The sequence below is a fragment of the Melanerpes formicivorus genome, unplaced genomic scaffold (assembly GCF_026170545.1).
Source record: "Melanerpes formicivorus ecotype bairdi unplaced genomic scaffold, bMelFor1.0.p_v2 SCAF_12, whole genome shotgun sequence".
Lineage (NCBI taxonomy): Eukaryota > Metazoa > Chordata > Aves > Piciformes > Picidae > Melanerpes > Melanerpes formicivorus.
The window spans coordinates 5,833,082-5,854,599 of NW_027142364.1; the positions used below are offsets into that span (position 1 = coordinate 5,833,082).

General features: G+C 46.4%; 1 long non-coding RNA gene across 4 annotated transcripts in view; it reads right to left on the reverse strand.

The window, feature by feature from the left end:
• The window catches only part of LOC137444409 (uncharacterized), a 107,653-nt gene that overhangs the window by 31,310 nt on the left and 54,825 nt on the right, over nt 1-21,518 (reverse strand). The window lies entirely within an intron of this gene.

The window sequence follows — 21,518 nt, forward strand, 5'->3', positions numbered from 1 at the left end:
GGGAAGCCAAAGTTTTTCAAAGCTTTTATAAAACAAACAAGCAAAACCATATTCCCTCTCCACCCTCCCAGCAAGAGGAACACCCTAGAGAAGCAAATCGCCTTTTATTAAGATGCTTGCCTGGTGGTGAAAGTCTCACAGGGCAAAGCAAGAACTGGAATTTGGGCTTCTTGCCTCTGCATTCTTTCACATCCTTGGTGTTCAATGTGGTTTGAACTCAATTATTTGTTGCAGCAGGGTGCAAATTTTGCTAGAGGAGAATTTATGGTTCCGGCCTGCTGGGAAACCATTTCCAAAGAAAGTTCAATCAGGATGGGTATGTTCCTGTGAAAAGGACTTGACTTTCCCTCTACCCACAAGTTTTACAAAACAGTGTTAGTGCAAAAGCTCTCTTAGACTTCATCTTTACAGACACACAGTCCTGTGGCTCTACAGGGCAGAAACTTAGAGAGTCAGAGAGAGCTCCAGGATTTCTTCTATCTGATGGGACAAATTCTTTGTCGGTATAAATAGATTGAACTCTGCTCAATGGGACTGTGGCCATTTATGCCAATAGAGGACTTGGCCCACAGTCACAGTCTGTTTCTTTTTATAAACCACAAGAGCCATGACCCTAACTGTGCAGAGCCAGGTTCAGATCCTGGCTACCATCACTTTCTAGGCACACACAGCTATTCTGGTCAGCAGTCCCACTTGCTGCTTCAGCCTGCACCTCGGAGACACTTGGGTGTGGGGATGAGGACATACAGAGCAGCCCCAAGTTTGGAGAGCCCACAGACATCCTCATTTTCTCCTGGGTCTCAGGAGAAGAGCTGTCAGATGTTGCAGCCTGCATCAGCCCAGTTAATCCTGGAGGAGATTAGGAGCAGATTTAGTCAGGGTCTATACATAGAGCTGTGGGCAAATGTCCTGGCTTGGCTTTGCACGTCACAGACATTCACAGAAACTCCCTAGAAAGGACTTTCTCAGTCACTTCACCTCCTGCACCAAGCTGCTGCATTATTCAGCTCTCTATCCCTTCCTTGGCCACCCCATTGCTTTTCTCCTCCACAAGCACTTGTAGAAATTGCTGCTCACTGCTTTTTCTCATCTTTCCCAGAGATGCAGATACTCAGTTCCTTGGCAGAGGGTCCCTGGAGACCAAAAAAATGGGGAACCATGATGTGTCCCTTCCTTAACAGGTTTTGGCCAGGTGATCCAGGCTGCGCCCTCCCCCCCACCTGGTACAGAGCTCCCACAGAGGTGCTGAATTTCACGGGGGGAGCTTTGAAGGGTTGAACACCTGCACAGGGCGAGCATCAGAGCTGTGGGTTTGATCTGGCATCAGAGAGCCCATGGAGGCTGAGCAGGTTTGCTCCAACTCATAAAAATCTGCTTTAAAAGCTAATTGATTTACACATCTGGTTTTTACAGAGCGTTTTAAAACGGCAACTCCTGACCCAAAAAAAAAAAAAAACCCAGCCAGCGCACAAAAGACTTCAATAAATCATTCAAATGCTGCATCCACAAGCACAGCCATGTCTAACCCTTCAGCTTCTGCCTTTTTGGGTACATGAAAGCCACCAGCATGTTTACTACCAGCAAAACAGTGCAAACTCTGGCCAGTCGTTGTCCCTTTGAACCAGCACTACAAACATTTGTGTTCTGATTCCCACCGGCAAAAAAAAATTGCTTTTTCTGCTGCTCCTGTGAAGATGTGCAGAGAAAACTCACCTGGGTGGGGGCTGCCTGCCACACAGCACCCTCTGTGTCCTCCCTGACCTATTTTTAGGTTGGTTTTCTGGTAGAATAAAGCTCCTGAAAACATGCTGGCTGCATGGATGTATTTCTGCCTGCCTGTCTTTCCACCCTTGAGCGATTCATGCTTTCCCCAGCCATGTTCAGTGATACTGACGCTGGCAGGATGAAGCCATAGAATCAATAAGGTTGGAAACGACCTCAAAGATCATCAAGTCCAACCTGTCACCCAAGACCTCATGACAGACTCCTCTTTGTTGCTTTGCTTTCCAGCCCAGGGCAGCACTCATTTTGGGTGTTGCTTCCCACATTGGATATGCAGCCTGGCAAAGGGAAGAGATTTCCACTCTCATTCTCCTCCTTTGATTTTTTTTTTTTTCCTTGTGTGACATTTTTACTTCCTACAAAATTATGTATGCCCTCTGGACAAGTGATTAAATGAGAAGATCAACAATACATGAAGAAGGGAGCAGGATCAATTCACAGAGAAGTGGTTGAAAGTGCTTTATTACATCTTTTATCTTTTTTGGTTTTTTTGCTGGGAGATCATTTGCCAAATCATTAAAAGAAAAATCAAGTGAATGGGATGACCAGCAACTAAAACTTGTTTTTTTTTTTCTTCACCAATTGATGTGATGGCAATATTATTTTGAATAAAAGAATAACAAAAAAAAATATATTGACTAAGACTCCTATTGAGGTCAGATTCTGCTCCCCATTACCCCTGAGAAGGGCAACAAAGCAGGTAAGGGGTTTAGAGCACAAGCCCCATGAGGACAGGCTGAGGGAGCTGGGGTTGTTCAGCCTGGAGAAGAGGAGGCTGAGGGGAGACCTTATTGCTCTCTACAACTACCTGAAGGGAGGTTGTAGCCAGGTGGGGGTTGGTCTCTTCTCCCAGGCAACCAGTACCAGAACATGAGGACACAGTCTCAAGCTGCACCAGGGGAGGTTTAGGCTGGATGTTAGGAGGAAGTTCTTCACCGAGTGATTGGCCATTGGAATGGGTTGCCCAGGGAGGTGGTGGAGTCACCATCCCTGGAGGTGTTTAGGAAGAGACTGGATGGGGCACTTGGTGCCATGGTTTAATTGATTAGATAGTGTTGGGTGATAGGTTGGACTTGATCTCAAAGGTCTCTTCCAACCTGGTCTAGTCTATTCTATGACTCTTAAAGAATGTCACCCCTCAACACATGAGCAGTGTTACAGGGCTTCTTGCACCTTCCATTTGCATCCATTTCCCCTTTCTTTTAAACCAGGAGAAGTCAGGTCAGCAAAAATCTTTTTGCTTCAAAATAATATATGTTCCAAGATGAGAGTAGTTGCCAGTTTTTATCAAGTAATAATTTCCAGGTGCAGTGAGCTGTCACAAGATGTGCTGAACTGGGCTGGGAACAACGTTGCTGAAATCACCACAAAAATACTGCAAGTCCCAGTGAAAGAAACCCTTATTGCTGCAGGAGGGGTATCAGGCTTGTTGTCTTTCCCTGGTTTTCTCTTGCTCTTTTTTAACCTTATTTGAGCTGCTAGTGACTGGCAAGAGCATCGTCGTCCGCTTAAATCTGTCTGGATTCAGGACATACAAGCCAGAGAAATATCCAAAGCCTGTCAATTATCACCAGACAAGGGATGATAATGCATTTGAAATAGATCCAACATTTAAAACCCCTTGCTATGAAAAGGCAAAAGATTATTCAATCACAGAAAACAACAGTGCAAGACCTATTATGGGTTGGGTCACTGTGTTTTCACTGAGAGCTGAGCCTTCTGCTTTTGCTCCATCATCTGCTATTCACATGACTCCACTTAGCAACCGTATCTGGCCAGGCTTGTTTGTGTGCTGGGTGCTATTATTATTTTTGTTGTTTGAATTAGTGCCTCCTGGTTTGTTTTTTTTTTTTTTTTTTGCTATTTCCCAAAACATAGCTGAATTACCTCCTGTCTCCTTGGATGCCTGGTTATTCCTCTTCTGTGTGGTAAAGCCAAACATCCTCACTGCTAATGCTTTATGGCTGGGGTGGGAGCAAACAAAACTCATTTTCATGCAAATCCCCACTGTCTATCAGACATCATAGTTGTCAAGCAGGTCATTAGAGGCCTACTGTGTAAAATGAAGATTACTAATTAGAGTTGAAGAAATAATTTGCAACAAATAATTCATCCAATGAATTCAGAGGTTTCCCCCCCCCCCCCCCTCCTTGTGGAGTTTCTGTGAGCAGGTTGTTACTTCACTAGAGTTGGCCGTTATTTGAAATGTTTTTAACTCATTCCACTTACTCTGATTGATTCTGGTTCTTCAAGACTACCTTTCTGAGCTAGTCAGTGCTGATCACAGGATATGGGATTTATTTCCTGGCTCAGGTGTCAAAATATGCCTGAAATGAATGAACACCAGCACAGGCTTTAAAGTACATTCCCTGAACAGTGAGTTGTGTTTCTGTGAACATCACAACACAAGAGTAGTTTGGGAAATTTCCATTAAGATACAGTTATCTAGCAAAAAAACCTGTAGCTGCAGAATCTAAAATGTTACCCCAAGCAAATCCTGCATGAGGCACAAAGAGCCTCCAGCCCATGGTGTGTTATATAAGTCTTGTGACTGAGTATTACCAAAAATAGGAGAACCAAGGAGTTTATCCTACAGGGAAAAGGGGAACAAATGCATCTGGCTGCTAACATCCCCAAAGGCCCTGTGGGACCCTACATGCATCCTTTAAATATAGAAGTAACTGAAAATGAGAATGTGTGTGTCGTGATTCATAGTCACGGCAAACAGGATTTAGCAAAATCTGATCAGTGCCCTACAATGGAAAATATCAAAACATGGATTTGGGATACTTTTGATTGACCATTTCTCTTCAACTCATGACACATACTGTCACTTTGGCTCCAAATGTTCATCTGATTCAGCTTGGAAAAAAAAAAAAAAGAAACTGAAGTTTACAATCAATTTCCATCCTGTTACAAAAGTCAATTTCTACAGACATTCATTCCCTTATGATGCACTCTAGGAACAGTCAAAGAAAGGTGGATCACGAAGAAAGGAGCAAGATTCCCCCAGTGAATTAATTCCAGCATCCACACTCATATTCACAGGAAACCATTCACTGTCGTTATGATACAACAAAGTCCTGGATTGCAAAGGAGCAGCTTCATTTTCAGCTCTGCTAATGAAGAATATGAAAAGCAGTCTTGGGGGTGGGGGTTTAAGGGAAATTCAATGAATTAAAAAAAAGACAATTTGTACCAGACTCTTCAATCCCATCTGCTTCATATCTGGAGCACTTGGTGTTCCCTGCACTGACTCATTCTCTTTTGTGTTTGCAGGCGGGAGAGGCAGCATCGCCACTGAGGAGGGATGGGAGATGCAGAGATACTAAGCAGGAAAGAGGAAGAAAAAAATAAAGCAAGCAAACACTCAAAGCTTGCCTGTCTAGTCTAAACAGCTCCCAGGGCAAAGCAGGCAAGATTGATAAAGCTTCTGAGAGGGAAAAGTTGGCCGGGGAGAAGCAGTGAAGGTTTTGTGCTTTGAGGCTCATTCATGGACCTTCCTTCCACTACAAACCTTGGCAAAGGTCATGGAAACCAGGACTTTTCTTTCAGGAATCAGGCATTATGGACTGTGTCTGCTGGGCATTGGGTGCTGAAACCTTTTACAGTCTTGACTAAGAACAGACAAATCTTTGTTTGCTGTCACCAAAACCAAAGATGACTTCATGACAACCACAGGAGTCACATGGAAGGGGATATGGCCTGGAATTAAAGGAGGTCTGAGGTTCAGCAGCATTTATGCTGACTGAATAGCATCCGTGACAAGAGGACATGGTGGCTCTTGGGAGGGAGAACCAAAAGGCGTTAAGGGACATGAGATGCATTCCTAGCTCAGCCCATGGTGCTGTGCACAACCCTGAATAATCTCATTTCCATCTGGGAATAACTGCTCTTCTTCAAGAGATGCTTGCAGTTCCCTTGATAAGACATTTTATGTAAGATCTAACTTGCTTTTTATCTGTGTACCACAAATAGTATGCATAGAAAGGACCTCAGATCAACCCACAAACCAAGGAAAATCTTATGCCAGGCACATCAGCCCACCTCTTTCACTGACTATTTCTCACTTATGTGCAAAGCGAGTGCAACTCAAGCAATATTTGGCTCTGTGTCAGCCCAGCTGGACCCACAAAGTCTGCATGGATTTGGAGCCAGGCAAAATGGGCTCAACCAGCTTTGCAGTGAAGGCCACCCCCTCCAACTGCCTCCCTGTGGGAACGAAGGCTTTCATGGAGCTGCATTGCCGCTGGGGAGACAATAGCAGTGTGGCTGCAAACACAGCACTTCTGTGTTTAAATACATTTTCCCTCAGAGTGAGCATAGGTTTGAAACAGAAAAAAAGCCCAAACAAAACACTGAAAAAAACACCACTGAAGAGAAAAACGACCTTATTCAAAGCTGGCTGAACTCAATGGGAAGACTCCCCCTGAATTTCAATGAGCTTTAGCAGGCCCCTGGGGGTGGATTAACATAAGAGCCAGGAGGAAGATTTCCAGGTGTTCCCCACACCCAGGGCCAGGTTTTCCAAGAAAACTCAGCACCAATGTGTTCTGCCCTCCAGCTCCATAATGTGTTCACAGCCAGGCAACCCAGCAATAGCAAGAAGTGTTTCTGCACTGTGTTGGGAGCCCTGACTGTCCAAGATTTCTAAAGAAGATCATCTACCTTTCCATCCATGGCAAAAGAAATGCCACACGACGCGTCCCAGTTGCGCCCAGCTGGCTGAGACATGCACCCACACTGCCAGGGCAGGTACCAGTGCAGGGTTTGACTCCCAAGCTAGGCTTGCAATGTCTTGTTCTGGTCTCCCTGCCTTGCTTAGGAGAGCCCAGATTGCACCACCAGCAGCAGCTGGAGACAGGGCAAACAACAGCTCCAGGAGAGACCTGCCCTCCTTTGCAGGAATGCAGGCTAATGGATGTTCATCAGCACACAAAACTGCAGCCCCTCCTTGGTATGGGCAGCTTGGCTCTTGTGCTGGGGGAAAATTCCTCCCTGACCCCTGTGTCCTCTCTGCAGAGGCTGGAGCAGGAGAAAGGACCCAGAGCTACATCTTGTGCCCTAAGCTGCAGAGATTTCCCAACTCCTGAGGCTCAGTCCCACATTTCCGACCTGGTGCAGCCAGACCCCATGAACACTACAGGAAGAGCAGCAGTCACTCCTGATACTGCAGTGACTCTTCCTACTGCAGGGATTTGCTTTGATCCTCACACCTGAAGCCAGAATAAAACCAAGAGCAAATCCTACCAAAAGTGTCATCAATCCATTGCTGGGTCTGTTAGCAGGCAGCAAGCAGGCTGGCAAGGTGGTGACATTTGCAGGTTTTGTACAGCTGGGAGGTGTTTAACCCTTTCTTCCTGCAAGTTATTAAATAAAGAAAGCAAGAATAAAAGTGTATCTGTGGGAGCCAAGAGCACAGGAGTAGGATTGCACCAGCTACCAGGACTAATTGCACTAGTTAACAAAAGCAGGATAGCTTGGTTAAGGTCTAAAGGAAGGGGCTTCATCTTCAGCTCCCAGCCCATGTGTCTGCAGTAGCTCTCATCTTAATGGGGACCCAAATTTGAATCACAGTCTGGTTCTCCATGCTGCTTTGTACTGAATTCAGCTGTACCTTGAGGCAGCTGCTGCCATGGGAATCTCACTAATGAGAGCAGGATCTGTCTTATTCTGACTCCAAATCCAACACCTAACCAAGAGTCAACCTGACCATGCAAGCCCTAGAGCTGTCTTAATAGAGACCCACTTACCCCTTTTGTGACCTCTTCCTGTGTTTCTGGCCTTCAGCTGAAATTTTCAGCAAATCCCCAGAATTAGCCCATCTAAATAATTTAGTTGTGGATTTATTGTGATTGACTGGGTAAGACTCAAGGTTGCTGCAAAGGTAGCAGAGCAACACAAGGCACAGCCAGCCTGGTGCTGGGTCTTAAATACCTGAAGACATTCTCACCAGTGTTATTTCTGTTGGGGTTTTTTTTGGTTGTTGTTTGGGTTGGAGTTTTTTTGGTTGTTGTTGTTGTTTCTCTTTGGGTCTTTTTTTTAAATGCTGAACTGTATATTTGAGAATACACAGCTGTCTTTGTTCAGAATAAACCAAAAATAGCAGATTTTCCTCTGCTTAGCTGGGTGTTAAATTATTTACATTTCAAAACCCATAAGTAGAAACAATGACTACATTTCCAGAGCCTGCTCCTGCAGTCAAATATCCTTTTCTCTTCTGCAACCTAATTTAGACTTCCTTTTCTCAAGTTGCAGTTTAGCTCCACTTTCAATTATCTTAGAGGAACCAAGATTTCAGGCCATTATCTCATCCTTCCCATGAATAGCAACAAGAGACATTCTCTGTGAAGACAAAGAGTTCTCCTGGTGCCCAAGTAGGCAGTGCCCTGTGGCCATGCACACTTGGATGTGGGGAGGAGGATTCAGCCCCCTTTGGGTTTGGGCCATGCAAAGATCATAGAAATAGCGAATGGTTTGGATTGGAAGGGACCTCCAAAGGTCATCTAGTCCAACCTCCCCTGCAGTGAGCAGGGCCATTCTCCACTAGACCAGGTTGCTCAGTGCTTTGTCGAGTATGACCTGGAATATCTCCAGTTACTGGGCTGCAACTACCTCCCAGGCAGCGTGTTCCAGTGTTCCACCACCCTCATGGTAAAGAACTTGTTCCCAACATCCAGACTAAAGATGCTTTGCTTCACCCATGCAGTTCCTGCAAGGATGTCCTTGTTCCCTCCAGAGGCAGTGAGGAGCCCCTCCAGGGAGATATGGTGGGAGAGACCATTGCCATGATAGCTTATCCTCCCTTTCTGGGGACACCAAGGCAGGTAGTGCTCCCTGGGGTGCTTGTGTTGTTGGAACACTAAGCCTGGTGAGGAGGATACAGCCACTAAAGTAAATCCAGAAGAAATTATGCTGCCTTAGAAGGTACTGAAGGCCCAAGGGGAAACCCTAAGGCATGACAGGACAGTGCACCCTGAAACGTTTCTTGTGGTCAGAGGTGCAATGTTAAAACCAATGCCTGAAGATCAGCCCAGGTCAACAAGGCTGCTTTGATACAGGTACAAGCTGGAACCTGAAGAAGAAAAGGTCTCATGTATCACATAATTTCACTGGGCTGCTTCTCTGAAGGGCTGGCCTAGCCTCAGCATTTCTTTACTAAACCCAAACTCCCCTTGGCACCTCCCTGCTTCCTGCTCACCCTTGCCAGGTGCTTTGCACAGCTGTTGCCAAAACCCTTGTGCAAGTGCCAGCTACCTTTGCCCCATTCCCAGCCAAATCCCTGTGTTGCCACTAGACACAGTGCCTGCCTACCCAAAAGGAAACAGGAGCTGATCAACAATGTGAACACCCTAGCCAAGGAACATAGACTTTAGGTCTTTTTTTTGGTGTTGGTTCACCAAAACTTGTTAAAATTGTTACTCTTGCAGCTGCCTGGCATCCCAGTGGTGCTTACTCTTCTTGCATGCTTGTAAAAGGAACATCCTGAAAGTAGCTGGAGTCCCAGTGCTGCCAGCCCCTGTGATTTTATTACCAATCTTCTGATATTTGGAATTCTTCATAAAACTGCAGCTCTTGGATGCAACTAATTAAGTGAGGCTCTCAGCTTTCACTGAGAAATGAGAGGAAGTTTCTAGTGCTCGTGTTTTAGAAAAGCTGGAAAATGTGCCTAAAGGCACAGACTCCAAAAGGCAAATTAAAAGAACCAATATGCTTTATTTCTTTTTAAAACAATTGTGATTTAGGGATGGGAATGGGGGGGGGGGGCTCAATTCATGTTTTATAGATCCTGTGCTTGGCCACTCTCCAGTCTCAGTGATGGCTCCATGCAAATGGATCCAAGGCTTTTGGAGAGCTGCTCAGTGATTTTCACATGGATCCCCACAGGACTTTTAAACAATACCCACCCCAAAAAAATCCACCCAAACCACTCTGTAAAGCTTATTCTACAATTTAAAACCAGTATGTGCCATCTTGTAACTGGGTTAGGTCTGAAATCTCACGTATTTAGATTCAAATGGGATACACCACCCCCCTGCCAACACGCTGACCAACATGTTTAATTGGGCAGCTTTGAAAACATGGGTTCCTGTGTGTGTTTTGGAGGGCTCAGGGCTGAGACTGGACCTTTTTCAAACCCTGCTGGCATTTGCATTGCCCCTGTACACCATTTCTTAGCCTTGCTGTACTGCTGCTCCCCATCACACCACAGAAAACACCCTGCATCCTGTTGGGCCTTCCCTCCACAGAGGCTGTCCCAGGGTCTTGGCTGATGCAAACTCAGTGCAAACCCTGACTCCAGTGTGCCTCAGCTCTTCCAAGTGATTATGGACAATGAAAGGTGAGCAGGCATCAACAGCTTTATTGACCCATAATAATAAATGCAGAGTAAATATCCTAATAAAAAAAGTGCTCCTTGGGAAGGCAGAGCCCTGTCCATCCCAATGCTACACCTGTGCTGCGTGCTGCCCGAGTTTAGGTCTCTTCTCCAAACAGCCACAAACTGCCTGTCCTGCTTTATGAGCTGATGGACTATGAAACTACCACACCATGACAGGAGCACAAAGAGGTGCCAATAAACATTTGTGAACTACCAACCCAGGGTGAGAGCTGTACAACAGGTGAGCAAACTGGAGATGCTCTCCTTGCAGGTCATGGGGGCTGCTTAGGGAGGCAGCTGCAATGCCATGCAGCCATGGATGAGCCTTCCCCCACAACTGCAGCTGAGTTATCTTTGGAGAGGGGCCCATGTAGTTTGGGGATGAGGTTCTCCAGTGCTTCCCTCAGTAGGATAAAGCGTTTCTGGTGGGCATCAGACCTACCACCTTGTTCCAGGACATCCTCTTACATAAAAGAAGGGTTTGAGCAGAGAGGCTAGCTTCAACACCAGTGGTTGGGACAGGTCTCTGCATGGGTTGCCCAGGCTGGTCTTGGTTTCTGGAACAAACCCTTGATGATGAGCAGCACTCCTTTCCTGGTCATCCCCTGATCACTATGTCAACAATGCCTCATGCCTGTTTATAGGGTGTGAACTCTTCTTCTGCAGGTATTTCTTGGGGTGCCTATGCTGTAGGACCAAGCAAATCTACAGGGAGCAGCAGGACCATAATGGGCGCTTACTGACACTTGGGGAAAGCAAAGATGTTGGAGGCCACTGCACACAAAGTTCTGCAGAGTTTGGTCCCAAAGAGCAGGGCTGTGGGCAAGCCCCTGTGTGTGGGCATTGCTCAGAGGGAGCATCCCAACCACATCTCCTCAGCCATGGGGTAGGACTTACTCCTGGACCTTTTCCCTCTCATTTTACATTTTATTTCATGTTTTAAGTGAAAACCTGTCAGAGGCAGCTGTAAGCAAAACAAAACCCCAAAGGATCATCTGCCAGTGAGCACATGTGAACCCAAAGCCCGGCTTGCTTTGCTGATTGGGCGCTGTAAACCAGTGCAAACCAGAGCTGCGACATGGCTGGGTGCAGCCGGGGCAAACAAAAGGATGCTGCTGGGGAAGGCTGAGTAAACAGCTTCACCTTATACTGCAGGGAGCACCTTAAGCTTTCTTCTGGCCTTCTGCCACAGAAACTGCTCCAGGCTGAGCTTTAATCAGAAGGAAGCCTGTGCTTTGCACAGTGGGGGAAGGGCAGCCAGAAGGACATTTCTCCATTGATTTTTTTAATTGTAAAAGTTTATTTCTTGGGTGCTGGGGTTTGTTGTTGTCATTTTATTTTCTTTATCTTTTTTTTTTTTTTGCTTGACACAAATTTCAAATTGATTTTGCAATCCTGTCTCCTCCATCCTTTTACTCCCCCTATCAAAGGTAATTGAGATGAGAGGTTTTATTTGTCCCCCTGGCATCCCCTGGACCCCTGTGATGCTCCCTGAAGAGGGTTTCCACAGCTGGGCCCTAGGTAGGGATAGACTGGGGGCATGAGAGGTCAGCTCCATCTGAGGACCCCTGAAGGGCACATCTTGGGATCGAGGATGTGTTTTGCCCCTTGGGAGTCTTTGGATGAAGGCTGGATACCCTTTGCAAACCAATGGCTGCTCCCCCAGCCCTAGTCCGTGGCTTTCCCTCCAGCCCAGCCTATGACATGGTCTATTTTTCAGCAGGCATTTCCTGCTAATCAGACCATTAGTCCTTGTGATGATTAACCAGCTAGTTCTTGATTTAATTAAAACATATGCTTTTTTGAAGAGCCAGAGGTTTCAAACATATTTTATTCTTATCCTTCCAGACCTGACTGACATTAGCCAAAAGTATCAGGGGAAACCAAAGCAATTAACCCTTTCCTTTGCTGAAGGGGGGCATCAAATTCATCAGTGACTGTTTTCCCAGTGAGGCTGCAGACTTTCGTAATGCTGCTTTTGCATTGCCAAGAGCCTGTAGGTCTCAAAACATTTATCTTTACTATCACAGTGTTTTGCTGTTTCATTCAAACACAATGCAAAAAATATTCCAGCAAGGAAGCCTAGCACAAAACCAGTATCATGCAGAGAAAACAGTGTAGGGCCAGACCCTGATCAGAGAGCATAGCAGACCAGGTGGATTAGGCTAGGTTCATCTGCCTGAACAGGGTCTAGTAGGTCCTGCCAGCCTCTGCCAATTCCATGGGCAGTGTCCATGTGCAGCCCATAAGCAAGAACTCATGTGGGCCAGCCCACTGCTTCACCCTCAAAGAGGCTTTGCAGGTCATACCATGGATTTAGGCTGCTGGAAAGTGGGAGACTTCAGCAGCCAAGTAGGAATCTAGGGTGGGGAGAGACATGATCTGTGGCAATTAACCCTGAGCAGTGGGTGGACGACGACAGAAACATTCAAATGTTTGTTTTGCAGGGGAAATAGTGAGAGATTGGATCACTTTTGGGGTGCCTGGCTGTGCTCAGTCATGTTTGTGAGATCTAAGAGGAAGATGTGCAGCACAGGTTGGCCGGCAGCGCCAGGACCCCCAAGACTGGTTGTGCTGTGCCCATGAAGCATTGGCCCTGCATGCAAGGGAATTTCAGACAGGGCTCTTTTTTTAAGTGGGGCTTTGGTGTCTCATTACCAACTTCAAAAATATTTGGCTACAACTTACTTTTGAGGTTTGGGCTATGTCCAGGGAATCCAGCAAGAGAAAAGTCAAATCTAAATAAATGAGTTCAAGTTCAAACCTCTCCATCCCCTGCCGTGGGGCGTTCCCTTGCCACCACCCGTGATGCCTGGGGTGCTAGGAGAACTCTTCTGCAGAGAAACTGCTGCACAAAAGCTTTGGAAGGATTTTCCAGAGACAGCTAATGGCTAATCTTTCATCTTGCAAAAAAACCCCAAGCTCGTAATTTGCTCCTCTGCATTTCCCTGTGATAGCAAGCTGTGCCTCTTGGGATTTATTCCTTTCCTCTCCACCTGGCCACATTTCCCACGGCCCCATGAGGGCACAGCTCACTTCTTGCCACGTTTTAGCCTCCACTTCCCTCCACTCCCCCAGCATGGAGTAGACAGGAACTTTGTAAAACATCTTTGACTTCTACTCTGTGTTTCCTCTTTTAGGGACACAGTGGTTTGTGTTCAGAAGCAGCCACAGCCCTGCCCTGCCTCCCCTCCTCACACCTGAAGTTAAACTTCCCCTGTAAACTACCCAGACAGCAGAGATACCAGCTAAACTCTAGGTCAGCCCCACACTCCTGAGCCTCTAAAACCTTTTTAAAGCCTGGAGAGCATGGAGGTGTTTGCTCTGTGCTTCACAGGCTGCAGTGAGGGCATCCTTCAGCCTGGCTCCTCCTGCACCTGCTTTGCCCAGCAGCACAGTGGTTACAAACAGCTCTCACAGTTTAGGGAATTGCCCAGCCTACCGCTCCTCATTTCAGATACCGCTTGCAAGCATCAGGAATTTTCCTGTCCATCTTCCCTAACACATATAGCTGGAAATAAACACACACAGATTTGCATGCTGAAAAAGGTCTGCCTGAAACCTCTCAGATGGGATTGTGTAGGGTCCCAGTGGGAATATCCATGTAGCAGTGCTGGGGACAGCTGGTGCTGGAAGTGGCACTTGCTGGTTTTCTCCTTTCATTTCAGTCATCCCCTGGGAGCTCTAATTGACAGTTAGGGTGGTCCAGATCTGGCAAGTTGTGTTTACCACGGGTAAAACAGTCTCATCTTTTGCATGCACACAAATTACATTTGCACTGAAGGAGCTGCACCATGGTATGTACACATTTATGTGTGTAAGAGCAGATCAAGCTTACAGAGTCGCACTTCGCTGTTTCTGCCCCTGCAGCAATACCTGCTCTATAGCTGGGGTTATGGAGAAGGACTAAGCAGCCATCCTGTCTCTCCACACAGGCACATATCACAGAATCACAAAACTGCCAGGGTTGGAAGGGACCCCAAGGATTATCTAGTTCCAAGCCCCCTGCCATGGGCAGGGACACCTCACACTAGATCAGGTTGCCCAGAGCCACATCCAGCCTGGCCTTAAAAACGTCCAGGGATGGGGCTTCCACCACCTTCCTGGGCAACCTGTTCCAGTGTCTCACCACCCTCATGGGGAAGAACTTCTTCCTAACATCTAACCTAAATCTCCCCTCCTTTAGCTTAGATCCATTTCCCCCAGTCCTATCACTACCTGACACCCTAAAAAAAGTCCCTCACCAACTTTCTTATAGGCTCCTTTCAGGTATTGGAAGGCCACAATAAGGTCTCCTTGGAGCCTTCTCTTCACTAAACAACAATGCCAACTCTCACAGTCTGTCCTCATAGGAGAGGTGCTCCAGCCCTCCGATCATCCTTGTGGCCCTTCTCTGGACACATTCCAGCACATCTGTATCTTCTTGGAATAGGGGTTCTACATGTGGCTGCTGTCTAGCCTTTGGGTTGATAGCCCAGAGTAGGGCCTGGGACCTGTCACTGGTGGGCTTAACTCACACCAAGGTGTGCATGGGTGTTCTTGCACCAGTGTGCTGCATGCAAGTGAGCTGCTCTGAAGAGAGTCATCTGCAGTTGGCTCTCTGTGCCGGTAGCACATTTTTCTGCTTGAGTTGCTGTAACACCAGCCAAATAAGGAGGGATTGCAAAATGATCACAAAACCAAGGGAACTCCTAGGGTTCAACACACTGGGAGTATTAATCTAGAGTCTGGAAAAATACAAAAAAAAAAAAAAAAAAAGCTGTTGATTCATTCCTGCAGCCCCTGACATATAAATTAGGTAACTAACCTGACCTGTGACTGTTTCTCCAAGAGACTGGCTGAGACATGACAAATATGCCTTTCAACATACCAAGGCTGATTACAGAGAGTGCTATGGGAATAGCTCAGAGCTTTGTAGTCACATTATAAAAAGCAAGATGCCACTTAGGGCAGACCACACCACTGTCAGAAAGCCCTGGGTCCCATCTGCCTGGCTGCAGAGGAGCTGTACCTGGAAGCCCCAGCACGGCAGATATCCAGTGGCTTTAGGGAAAATGCTCACGCTCATACACAGGAAAAGAACTTTGGACTGGTTTTGGTTTGAAGGATAGGACTTCAGATTTTTGAAGAAACTTTGCTGGTCACCAATGTGGACATGGGGTGGCCCACCAGCTCCTGGGGTGGATGAAGGTGAATTCCCCATTTCCAAGGGCAGGAGCTGCTGTGCCTGAGAGTCAAACCTCCCACTCTCTGAAGTCATGCTGTGAGTATTACCAGTGATAAAAGCAGCTTTCCAGGCATGCAAAAAATTACTTCATTGCCATCATTCTGGATTTACTGCCTGTTGACAGACCTCAGAACAGGGCAGCTCCCACTCCCCCCAACTCTGCTGAATCACTCATGGGAAATGTTTGGTTCAGCACTCACTGGGGAGGGCTGGGCAAAAAACTACTTGTTTGAACTATTCTTTATTTGTATTAAGGCTGTGAAACCTGTATGTGTGTCCCAAAGCCTGAGCTATGAAGTGGCTAGGACCTAGCCAAGGAGGTAGCGGGGGGCTCTTGCTGGTGGGAGAATACTGGGAGCAGGGGTGGTACCTGATAGCTGTCTGGAAAGCAGTGGGGCTAGGGAAATTAGTTTAACCTATGTGTCAGGCTCAACACATTTTGCACTACACTTATTGCCCTTTAAAACAAGGACAGGACCATGGCACTAGCAACACATCTTAGCTGAGACCCTGCAGGCAACCATGGCCATGCTTGGGGCTGGGGGAGATTTTGCAGTGCTCATGGCACAAGACCCAGGGATCTACCGGGACAGATTTTCACCTAGCACCTGCTCACACCTATGCCCAGACGTCTGGGGCTGGCATCACTTTTATTTGCATCCCCCTGCTCAACTTTCCTACCTGCCTCACTCCCCTGAGGGTGCTTGCCCAGACAACACATGCCATCATTCATCTGGTCCCCTCCACAGCCACATCCTCCACCTGCAAATTTCAGCTGTGTAGGAAGAGTCTGAGCCAGCCTCCGGGCATCCTGCACCAGCATCTCCAATCCTGCCTGAGGGTGTGGGTCTGGACAAGGTGATCCCAACACTGTGTGTTTCCGGGATGAATTTTTCCCAGCAGAACTACACAGGCTCATGTCAGACTTAGCTAAGGCTTAGCTATTCCTCTCCCACCCGCCTCAGCCACTTCAGTCCTCGAGTTTCAACATGCAATTTCACAATGTGTGGCTTTGTTTCAAAGGGTGACCAAACTGCAAATCAGCCCCTTGAAATCCCCAGTCATGCACTTTACATGAAGCAATTAAACTGAGCAATAAATATCACTTTGTTGTGAAGGAGCCTCCATTTCCTTTCCTATTTTAATAACAATAATGGCCAAACTTCTGTTTAAGGAGCAGTTTCTGGTTCTATTAGGAAATGTGCCAACCTATTCAAAGAGACACAGGATTTGTATGGAGAGGTAATAGCTTTTATTAAGCCAAATTATATAATTAGTTAAAAAAAAAAAACAAAACACAACACACAAACCAGCCAAGCTTTCAGACACACAAGCTCTTCAGGTCTGGGAAGAGGAAGAGGCAATGTCTCAGCAGCTGCAGAGCAGCTGTATATCAGGGGTTGCCTTAGACCAGGTCTCTTTGATCAGTGCAGCTCTGTCTGGTGCATGAAGTCTGCAGGGTGAACAGCACAGGCTGCTCCCACACTTGCCTAGGTTGGGTCTAAGAGGGGCAGCTCTGTTTTGGGCAATGTTTGTTCTCAGGTTACACTGAGCATAGCTTCAGGGTTAGGTGTTTTGGGTTTTGGTTGTTGGGGTTTTTTGCTTTCATTTGGTTTTGTTTGTTTGGGGTTTTTTGGGGGGTTGTTTTGCTGTTTTTTTTCACATTTGTATTCATCTTACAGCTTTCGGGAGGACCTCTGACCCGCAGCAGCCACCTCGTTAGGTGCTGCAGCCATACAAACAGAAATCTGTATTAAACACACCCAGCAGCCTCACACAGCCTGAGCCTTCTCTTGTATACAAGGAGCTCAGAGTCTTTTAGAAAAATGTAATTTTCTGAGCATATAATAGGAGTGCATGGGATTCCCCCAACTCTTGGCCCAGCTTTTGCTTCATCTTTCAGACTGGAAACCTCTTGGGGCAGGGACCATGGTTTTAATTATGCAGAGCTCCCAGCTGAGCAAAACCATCAGTCCTGACTAAGTGAATAAATAATTACTCCAGTGAAGCACAACTCGTTCCTGGCTCAAACCCATTACTGAAGCATTCGTAGGTCATGGCGTGTTTGTAAGCATAACACAAGTAACTGCTTGGATTGGACAACCCATCAGCAAGGATGTCAAATTAGCTTCCAGTTCCTGTGATACTTTTTGGTAGCAGATGCTTCAATTTGTCAGTAACACACAACCATCCACCACTGCAGGAGCACAGGACCATGTCAATGAACTCCAAGTGAGGATGTCCCAGTGTGTCTGTCGCAGACTGCGGGAGGAGTGCCAGGGGAAGCTGCTGCCATCTTACAACAGAAAAGCCCTGGGCCGCTACTCCTCAGCAACAATGAAATGGAGAATCAACTCCACTTCATCAAGGGATCAAGTTCCACAAGATGACATTGAAGTCCTGGGCTACTCCTAACACCTACTTCTTGCAGGTTTAATGCCCCAATGCTGGGAAAAGGATCTCCACCTCCATGTCACATCACAGCCTCTTTAATATGAGGAGGAGAATTTTAAAGTTGAGTCATCAGCAGCTGTTGATGGGGATATGTCTGTCACATCCCCTTTTCATGCCAATCACTAATTTACAGAAGGGTGAGAGCTAGATGGGAAGAGGATAATTGAGGAAAAGAATTCCCAGGAGAAAAATGCAGATGGCAGGGTGGAATGCAGGATTCCCGCTCGTTTTACTTTATGCCTGCAAGCTCCTAAACTGTGATTATCTGTGGTATATTTGTGATCAGACCTTGGAGTAATAAATAAACAAACTACCCTCCTCCCATGAGGACTCATGCCCTAAGGGCTAAAGGTTTTTTCTCCTCTCTCACATCCAGCTCTAGAGAACAACTGACACTTTTGGCACACAGCCGCTGCCATGGTGTTGGATGTTCACTCTGGCAGGGTCCCAGATCATCATCTCCCATGATGGTACCTCCTGCCATAGCTCAGCTTCCCACATTGCTGGCAATAGCTTTCTATGAGGCTCAAGAGCTACCAGCCCCATCCTCCCCACATCCTTCCCTGTTTTATATTGCTCTAAAGCTTCTGAGCAGCTGTTTTGGATCCCCTTCAGCCAATGCCTCCACACTCAGCCATGCTGGACACAACTCCATGTGTTTCTAGGATACTCTGCTGTCTCAGTTACACTTTTCCTTCTCAGGGTTTTGTCACCATTACTTTCCCAGAAGTTGGTGTTGCCTGTATGAGCTGCTGTGCATGCTTGGGTACCATTGACTAAACAGCAAAGCCCCCAAATGCCCTCATCATCCACTGCTGACATCAGCCTACATTGTCCATGTGCTGCATCTCTGGGTGAGCTTCTCTCTAGTTCATGCCTGCCAGTAGCACCACCCAAACTGGCAATCACAAGCTTCATAGACAGATATCACCACATGGATATTTATCCAGCAGATTGCACAGAATACCCACTCCATACCCTCCAATGCCACCAGCAGATATAAGCTGTGTACTAGGCACAGAATTGGTCAAACAAGAAAAAAAAAGACATGCTACAAATACACAGCAAGCAGACATCAGAGAAGTCTCAGGACCCAGAGAGTCAGGAATGTTTTGGGGGTAAAAAGGCAAAGATTATTGCAGGAAGTCTGAGAACAATGCTTGACTATTTAAGGACAACAGCATTTCCTTTCTGAACATCAGCATCATTTATTTGTTTTGGAGTCTGGCCAGATACCATTTGATGTCTGGAAAATTATTTGAAAGAACTTGCTCAATGTTACTAAAACATCATTGGCCTACATCTCTATTCATGTGCATTAATGCCTCCTAACCCATCTGTGATTGCCACAGGATGTTGTGGATACCAGAAATAAACACAAACTCAAAAAGCTGGAGGCTTCCTAAAGAAAGGTTCACTGTGGACAATTAAAACCAAATGTCACAGATTGTTGGCAGCTGAGACGATGCTACCTGACCATTTTTGCCTTATCCTAATACTCTTCCCCAAGCTACCCAACACTAGCTATTGAATTAAGACAGGATATAAACTGGTTTTGGGAATGACCTGGTGTGATATCTTTATGCTCACCTATGGAAGAGGTACATTTTCTAGTCCCAAGTGGGGCTGCAATCAGCCTCCATGCCAACCCAATCACTGATTTTTGTTTTTCTGTACAGCACATCAGATCTCAAAGCAACATCCAAAATTAACCACACACCGGCTTCAAAGGCTTCACTACTGTTCTATTCTACGAGGAACGTTTAAGTCTAAATAGTTATTGGACTAGCTGGGAACTTGAGGAAGAGTCATAGAATGATTTGAGTTGGAAGGGACCTTAAATACCATCTAGTTAAAAAAATCCCTGCCCTTAAATATAATCTAGTTAAAAAATCTCTGCCATGAGCAAGGACACCTTCCACTCAAGGTCAGGTTGGATGACCTTAAGCCCTTCCAGGGGTGCAGCATCCACAGCTTCCCTGGGCAACCTGTTCCAGTGTCTCACTACCCTCACTAGAACAGGTTGCCCAGGGAAGCCGTTGAAGAGACCGGGAATACAGTGGTCCTGTTCTGCTTCCACTTAAGGAGACATCTTTCAGTCTCTGTCAAGTGCTGGACTGTAGCACCTCTGCTATGGAAAGTCTTAACTGACCTCTAGCTCTTCCTTTCCATCTTACAGCTTTGTGTCTTAAAAGACCCACCACTGGAAGAGGCTAAAAAAGCTTTCAGGTGCCTGATTTTGGGAACATCACCCTCTCATCTGAAGTGTGATCTAGGATGACATGAAATGGGAATACAACCTCTCAGAGCACACTAAAAGCAACAGTTGTTCACCAAGTTTTAAGCTGAGTAATGCATGCATTTTTCATCTAGTCTTCTTATCCTACCAAGCAGAAAGGGGCCTTCCCCACACCCTAGCAAGGTAAGGCAATGCTGTGCTCTAGTGTATTGCAAAACAAGATCCCTGGTCTTTGTGCAGAGCACTAACTCCAAAAGAGAGTTAAAAAATGTCAGGTCATTACAGCTTGCTCTCAGGCTGGCGTCACCACTTCCATGGGGAATAATGAGCACAACCGGCCAAGTACTTATGTTTCCACGCTTTGATGTGGTCAAGGCACTTTACTCCTTGATGGGAGGAGGAATCTCATTCCTGTGTTCACGAGTTAAGACTGCTCCTCCCTTATTTTTAAGAAGGTCTGCAAGTGTGCATAGACTAAGGAGTGGGAAATAACTTCATCCTAGCAGTGCAGCATTCCTCACGCTTTATCTCCAACCTCACCCACCACGTAAAAATCTTTCCACCATCCCATCGTAAAGCCAGCACGAAAAATCCTGAGATGCCCGGGCAAGTCACTAGGGTTTAGTACCACAGAGTAGGTAACTCACAGGAAGGGACAAAGCAAGCTGCATTTGCAGAAACAGTTGAAAGATTATTTCCAACTATTAACCCCAACAGGAGAAATATAAATCTCTTCACCGGTCACATGCAAATCAAGTTCCAGTGTAATAACCAATTTAATTGTTTGATTAATCAAAAGTCAAGAATCCACAGCAATTAGGCCAGAAAGGGGGAAAGAGATGCACGAAGCCAAAATAACAATAGCACATTTGGAGAGCACTGCAGAAACGACACAAAACTGGCTGAGTGCCAGCATCTGGCTGCTTTGCAGCTCCAGAGCAGGTCCTGCCCTAAGTCCTTACATAGGAATCAGACTCTGCACACTCATCCCTTCTGTTTTTCTTGCAGCAGACAGGGGTAGCAAGGGGACCTGGCAGGCCAGATGAAGGTGCCTTCACACTTATTCCCTCAGATTTTCTCCAGTTTAATTAAAAAGAAAGAAAGAAAAAAAAAAAAAAAAAAAGAAAAAGAATCCTTGCCTTGACCTGAGCACACATCTCCCACCCAGGTGCTAGATAGCTTAATTTCCCCTTCACTTCTACTGCCCTGCAACCACTTCTATCCATTGTCATCACCAATGACATGGTTTGCTCAAGGCCTTCAGTAATTAAGCACAAAAAACGGTGTTTGAAATGCAGGGCACTGAGGGTTAGATGTAGTGCAGGGGGGGCGGGGAGGGGAGAAGGGTGTGTTTCTTCTGCCTACATAATGAAAGGACAAGGACTCCATGCGGCAGGCTGCAGCATTAACTTAAAACCACTTCCTCCAGACAGCCC